Source organism: Tiliqua scincoides, chromosome 4 (genome assembly GCF_035046505.1).
Source record: "Tiliqua scincoides isolate rTilSci1 chromosome 4, rTilSci1.hap2, whole genome shotgun sequence".
NCBI classification, from domain to species: domain Eukaryota; kingdom Metazoa; phylum Chordata; class Lepidosauria; order Squamata; family Scincidae; genus Tiliqua; species Tiliqua scincoides.
Genome location: NC_089824.1, coordinates 18,185,481 through 18,193,054, shown reverse-complemented (window position 1 = coordinate 18,193,054; position 7,574 = coordinate 18,185,481). Strand labels below are relative to the sequence as shown.

Below are 7,574 nucleotides of genomic sequence, written 5' to 3'. Positions count from 1 at the left end.
AGGACGCAAGCTCTGTAGACCTGGATCTTGGTATGTTCCGTCAGCTTCTTGTTGGACCATACTCTCTTTGTGAGTCTGGAAAATGTGGTAGCTGCTTTACCGATGCGCTTGTTTAGCTCGGTATCGAGAGAAAGAGTGTCGGAGATCGTTGAGCCAAGGTACACAAAGTCATGGACAACCTCCAGTTCATGCGCAGAGATTGTAATGCAGGGAGGTGAGTCCACATCCTGAACCATGACCTGTGTTTTCTTCAGGCTGATTGTCAGTCCAAAATCTTGGCAGGCCTTGCTAACACGATCCATGAGCTGCTGGAGATCTTTGGCAGAGTGGGTAGTGACAGCTGCATCGTCGGCAAAGAGGAAGTCATGCAGACATTTCAGCTGGACTTTGGATTTTGCTCTCAGTCTGGAGAGGTTGAAGAGCTTTCCGTCTGATCTGGTCCGGAGATAGATGCCTTCTGTTGCGGTTCCAAAGGCATGCTTCAGCAGGACAGCGAAGAAAATCCCAAACAAGGTTGGCGCAAGAAAACAGCCCTGCTTCGCTTCGGATGTCAAAGGGGTCTGATGTGGAGCCATCGAAGACAACAGTGCCCTTCACGTCCTTGTGGAAAGATCTGATGATGCTGAGGAGCCTGGGTGGACATCCAATCTTAGGGAGAATCTTGAAGAGGCCGTCTCTGCTGACCAGGTCGAAAGCCTTCGTGAGGTCTATGAAGGCTATAAAGAGTGGCTGTCGTTGTTCCCTGCATTTCTCCTGCAGTTGTCTAAGGGAGAATACCATATCAGTGGTGGACCTGTTGGCTCGGAATCCACACTGTGATTCTGGATAGACGCTCTCTGCAAGTACCTGGAGCCTCTTTAATGCAACTCGGGCAAACAGCTTTCCTACAACGCTAAGGAGAGAGATGCCGCGGTAGTTGTTGCAGTCACCCCTGTCGCCTTTGTTCTTGTACAGCGTGATGATGTTTGCATCCCTCATGTCTTGAGGTACTCCACCTTCTCTCCAGCAGAGACAGAGGATTTCATGCAGCTCAGTGACGATGATCTCTTTGCTGCATTTTAGGACTTCAGCAGGGATGCCGTCTTTTCCAGGTGCCTTGCCAAAGGCAAGGGAGTCCAGGGCCACGTGAAGTTCTTCTAGGGTTGGTTCACTGTCAAGCTCTTCCAGCACAGGCAGGCACTCAATGTTGTTCAGTGCTTCTTCGGTGACTACATTTTCTCTGGAATATAGCTCAGAGAAGTGCTGCACCCAGCTTTCCATCTGCTGCGCCCGATCCTGGATGACCTCGCCTGTGGCAGACTTCAGAGGGGCAATTTTCCTCTGTGTTGGACCTAGGGCCTGCTTGATACCATCATACATCCCCTTGATGTTGCCCGTGTCAGCTGCTATCTGTATCTCGGAACAGAGCTGGAGCCAGTAGTCGTTAGCACATCTCCTGGCAGTCTGTTGGACTTTGCTGCGAGCAGTTCGGAGGACCTGCAGGTTGCGCTCACTGGGTCAGGCCTTGTATGCTGCTTGAGCTCTCCTCTTTTCCTCAATGACTGGTGTCAACTCTTCAGAGTGGGCTTCAAACCAGTCTGCCGCCTTGTTGGTCTTCTTGCCGAATATGGACAAGGCGTTGTTGTAAATGGTATTCTTGAAATGTTCCCATCTGTTGGATGCGTTTGCGTCGGCCAGGCCTGGAAGAGATTCCTCAAGCGCTCGTGCAAATTCCTCCACTTTTCTCTGATCCCAGGTCTTGCTGGTATCAATGCGAGGTCTTCCTTCCTTTTTCGTGTGATACAGTCGCTTTGTTCGCAGTTTCACTCTGCTGCACACCAGGGAGTGGTCAGTGTCGCAGGCAGCACCATGATAACTGTGTGTGATCTTGATGCTGGGAAGGCTGGAGCGTCTGGTAAGGATCAGGTCGAGCTGGTGCCAGTGCTTTGATCTTGGATGTCTCTGAGAGACTCTATGTTGGGGCTTCGTGTTGAAGAATGTGTTGCTGACACAGAGACCGTGATGACAGCAAAACTCTAGCAGGCGTTGGCCATTTTCATTCATCCTCCCAGTGCCAAACTGACCTAAGCAAGTGGGCCATGAACTGTTATCAGCACCAACTCTAGCATTGAAATCGCCGAGGATGAACAATGGCTCTTTTACAGGGATTTTCTTGACAGTGGTGGCCAGGTCATCATAGAATTTGTCTTTGGCTTCTGCTGGAGACGACAGAGTCGGTGCATGAGCACTGGTGAGAGTGACAGGTCCTGCTGATGACTGGAGCTGCAGGGACAAAATTCTTTCACTTCCCACAGTAGGTGGGATGATGGATTTCAGCAGGGTATTTCTGACCGCAAAGCCAACGCCATGTTCCCTGGTTTCGTTTGGTGGTTTTCCCTGCCAGAAAAATGAGAAATTTCTCTCCTTGACAGATCCGGAATCTGGCAGCCTAGTTTCTTGAAGGGCGACGATGTCCATCTGCAGTCTGCTCAGCTCCATGTCGATGACAGCTGTTTTGCGTGCGTCGTCTATTTCTTGCAGGTCATCAGAGAAGCCAGGTGTCATTGTCCTAACGTTCCAGGTGCCCAGCTTTAGGGCAGTAGTTTTCTGTTTTCTGTTGCATGGTGCAGAGTTGTCGATCCGCTTGTCGGTTTTCACCCTAAACCCCACGCACCCCATGAGGTTAACGGACCATGGCAAGGCAACACCTTACTGGCTGGGGACTGCCCAGCTTAAGGTGGGCGGTAGCTGCCCAATGAGATGCAATGATCTCTCCCACCGTCGGAAGCAGCCCCTGGTGTCATGCTCTACGCCAATCGAGCAAAGACTTATAACCGGTAAACTGCTGCTTTCCGTGTTGTGCCGACGCCGTATGGCGAAGTTGGAGTGTCCTCTCCAGTGTGCGAAGCCTGGGTAAAGAAGGTATGGAGGATAGGCTGTTACCCATGCAGCAAATCCCCCCTCTCCACGTCGCTGGTGGAAATGGCAAACACAGAATGGAATGACACAAAATACACTGAAACCAGGGCCTCTGAGAAGAATTTTATCAGGGGGTACAAAGTTTCTTTTGGGCCCCTTTCAAAGGGGGAGGGTGAAACAGAGGGCGGGAGGATGGTGATGGGTGAGCAGAATAGGAGCAGGGAGGGGCAAAGCAAGATGAGAGGAGGGTAGAGACAGCTGGAAAAGTCTTTGGAGCCCAGATCTACCCACCCATGTGGCATCAGTAGTGTCCCCAGCATCCTATACAGGCAACAAGTCTGAGTAGATAGGAAAATGTCAGATCCCAGGAAATTTCTGAGCCCCCTTCTTTGGCTCCTGGGCTCCCCTTTTGACCCTGGGCCCGGGTACAAATTACCCCCTTTACCCCCCTCTCCTAGGCCCTGATTGTAACATCTATGTTCTGTCAAAAGCTATAGCCAAATAACCAGAAAGAAAAAAAAAAACAATTGACTTATGTAACAAAGTGGATTTCCTTCACTAAAAACTAACCAATGAGTCTAAGTCAGGGGTGTCAAACATAAAGCCCCGGGGGCCAGATGCGCCCCGCGGAAGCTTTTTATCTGGCCCTCATGCTCTCAGCTGCTGAGCAATGCTGAGGTGTTACTGCTCTAAGGGCTGCCCACTTGAAAACAGGGCTCTCATATCTTGAAATATGATCAAGATTTGTGTATGTTCTCTTCTGTCATTTGCAGCTAATGAGTTCCTAAGTGAGAAAATGCTTATTTTTTGTTATGAACTGTTTAATGACATCACTTCCTGCCTAATGACATCACTTCTGGCCCTCAGCAGGTATCATGAATGCTATTTGGCCCTCAGTATGAAACGTGTTTGACACCCCTGGTCTAAGTGTTCTGAGAACTAAAACTTTACATATAGGCTGATGGGTTCTGAGCTGTCTGTGACAGATCAGGAGAGAGATCTTGGGGTGGTGGTGGAATGTACGACCCAATGTGGAATGTTGACCCAATGTGCGGCGGCAGTGAAGAAGGCCAATTCTATGCTTGGGATCATCAGAAAAGGTATTGAGAACAAAATTGATGGTAAGGCCACACCTGGAGTATTGTAACCAGTTCTGGTCGCCACATCTCAAAAAAGACATAGTGGAAATGGAAAAGGTGCAAAAGAGAGCGACTAAGATGATTACTGGGCTGGGGCACCTTCCTTATGAGGAAAGGCTACGGCGTTTGGGCCTCTTCAGCCTAGAAAAGAGGCGTCTGAGGGGGGACATGATTGATACAAACAAAATTATGCATGGGGTGAATAGAGAGATGCTCTTTACACTCTCACATAACACCAGAACCTGAGTTCATCCACTAAAATTGAGTATTGGGAGAGTTAGAACAGACAAAAGAAAATATTTCTTTACTCAGCATGTGGTTGGTCAGTGGAACTTCTTGCCATAGGATGTGGTGATGGCGTCTGGCCTGGACGCCTTTAAAAGGGGATTGGACATGTTTCTGGAGGAAAAATCAATTACGGGTTACAAGCCGTGATGTGTATGTGCCACCTCCTGATTTTAGAAATGGGCTATGTCATATGCAAGGGAGGGCACCAGGATGAGGTCTCTTGTTATCTGGTGTGCTCCCTGGGGCATTTGGTGGGCCACTGTGAGATACAGGAAGCTGGACTAGATGGGCCTATGGCCTCATCCAGTGGGGCTGTTCTTATATTCTTAAGGTATTATTATGACCCAGCATGGAACCAATAAGTTGTTATTATGAGTCAGCTCACTTTTCCACGTATCAGGGCTAATACGCAAACACTTATTCAGTTGTGTATCATCAAGTTGGCCAATTTTTTTTTTGTTATTGATTGGCTGGGTGACCTATAATGCTCTTTAGTTAAATAAATAAATAAATAAATAAATAAATAAAGTTAATGGGTGTGATACCTGCCCAGGGTAAGTATGAACAAAACTAGGATTTGGGGATTTGGGTATCTGGAATTACTCTGTCTAGCTACAAGGATCTGACAGATTTGTTCTTGGCTCATAATTCATAGCTCAATAGCAGGTGCAGATCCAAGGAGACTCACTAGTGTTCCATTGCTTGACAGGAGGTAAGGGGGTAAGGGAGTAACATTTGTTCCCTTACCCCAAGGAGACCTCAGGCCACTTCGCTGGTCCCATAGGATACAAAGGTAGCCATTTCGGCAGTGCTGTAGCCCTGGGTGCTAGGAAAGCCTAGGATTGGGACCTGAATATCCTGCAGTTATTTGAATTGGTAAATGTGACTACAGGGTGTGTGATTTGGATCAGAACTATAAGGTGTTTAACCCTCTTCCCAGTACCTTTTTTCCGGTTTAAATCAGCAGCAGCAGCTACTATTTGCCTTGCAAAGGGGAAGCAGACAGTAAACCATTGATATACTTGTACATTTTCAACATGGAGCAAATGGCTACTTCAAGGGAGTAATTTAAACCATGAAAGTAGCACAGGAAGGAATAATTTAAAAGGAAACAACCCCAGTGTCATGGCCTGAGTCAAAATGGGGGTGCTTGCGACTGGATTTATCAATTCAAAAAAAGCTATAGAAACAGCAGAGCTAGAGGGGGTGTAAAGCGCTAAGTTTTGCAGGGAGCCTCCCCATGGCATACAAGTGGCCCCTCCTCCTTTGAAGCCATTCCATAAGAACATAAGAACAGCCCCACTGGATCAGGCCATAGGCCCATCTATTCCAGCTTCCTGTATCTCACAGCGGCCCACCAAATGCCCCAGGGAGCACACCAGATAACAAGAGACCTGGATCCTGGTGCCCTCCCTTGCATCTTTTCCAGATGAGGAAAAGAAAAGGCATATGCCTCTATTTTGCTTCCCCTGCCCAGAATGGCTCCAAGGGGGGGGGGGAAGAGAGACCGCTTGCATGCCACTGGAAGGATCCTAGCAAAAGCGTATTGCACCCCCTCTAGCTACACTACTGGCTAGAGGAGATCCAATCACAGATTATCTGATGCCATGCTTCCTTTGGCTTTTAGTTCCACAGATACTGATTGCCCCTGTCCAAGACAAATGGCCTGTAATTATTCTAAATTTTGCAATGTGGGCAGAAGTCTGCAGGTAGGCAGCTCAATTTCTGCAGCTGAATTAGGGGGAAAAAATTATTTTAATTCTCTCAAAATGCACATACTAATTCATGGGAAAGTAGCCTGATACGCCAGGTAAATGTGCTACCAAACTGTGTTTAATCTGCTATATAATGCAAAAGCTTCACACCTTATTTCTTTTAAATTAAGAATGGCAACGGTAACTACCATTTAGTTTCCTTTCAACGCAGTGTTTCTCGACACAGCCAGAGCACCATGGATTTTAACAAATTGAGACGTTCAAATCATTTTCACAGCAGTGAGCTGAATAGGTACTTGATTTAATGAGGAAGGAGAAAGGGAAGATTGATTGAAAAAGCCTAAAGGATATGGTATCGTTTGCTCCAGGCAAGTGTATATTTTGGGACGACAGAAAGGTCAATAAATTAAGAAGTAAAAGAACATCCATCAGTCCTTTACAATAATGTGGTGGACATGCACAATCTGTTTGTGTCCAGTGTGTCATCATGGTGTCAGCTCTTACCTGATGAAATATACATTATAGACAGGAACGAATGAAGGTTTTAGTGTGTATCAACAATAACTATGAATGAAGCAACTGAAACTGGAGGGAGACTAATCAACTATGATAGTACAGTACACATTAAAACCAGTGCCAGCTTCAGAATTTGGGGCGGGGTTCATAAAAGACCTTCTCAGTCAATCCACTTAACCTGCTAAAAGTGGGCTGGTTGGCAACCTTCAATCTCGAAAGACTATTATATAAGCCTACAGCACCCAGTATTCCCAGGCGGTCTCCCATCCAAGTACTAACCAGGCCTGACCCTGCTTAGCTTCCAAGATCAGACAAGATTGGGCATGTGCAGGGTAAAAGTGGGCTGTATAAACAGATTGTTTACATGAGGGCTGGCTTTAAGCCAATTAGACCAATTGCTTCCAACTGGGTCCCCCGTCTAAGGAGCCCCCACTCTAGCATAATTTAGGCTTACATGTATGCAATTTTATATTACAATGTACGTAGCTGCGATACAAGGACATCTGCAAGAGGGATCTGAAGGCCTTAGGGATGGACCTCAACAAGTGGGAAACCCTGGCCTCTGAGTGGCCCGCTTGGAGGCAGGCTGTGCAGCATGGCCTTTCCCAGTTTGAAGAGACACTTTGCCAACAGTCTGAGGCTAAGAGGCAAAGAAGGAAGGCCCATAGCCAGGGAGACAGACCAGGGACAGACTGCACTTGCTCCCGGTGTGGAAGGGATTGTCACTCCCGGATTGGCCTTTTCAGCCACACTAGACGCTGTGCCAGAACCACCTTTCAGAGCGCGATACCATAGTCTTTCAAGACTGAAGGTTGCCAATAATATACTTAGATCCATTTGGTCCATTAACTCACATGCACTTTTTAAGTGCACATTTTGACTGTTTTCCATTCTACCATAGAGATATAAAATCTGTGTATAGGTTGAGCCTCATTATTCCTTTCCCAGAACTCATGTGGATGGCAAAAATTGCATTAAAGCAAATCCATTTAAAAAACAATGTCCCTTTGCTAGATGA

The 7,574-nt window shown here is 47.2% G+C and overlaps 1 pseudogene; it reads right to left on the bottom strand.

The window, feature by feature from the left end:
* Window positions 1-6,786: 6,786 nt before the first annotated feature.
* On the bottom strand, window positions 6,787-6,907 carry LOC136649818 (5S ribosomal RNA; annotated as a pseudogene).
* Window positions 6,908-7,574: the final 667 nt, after the last annotated feature.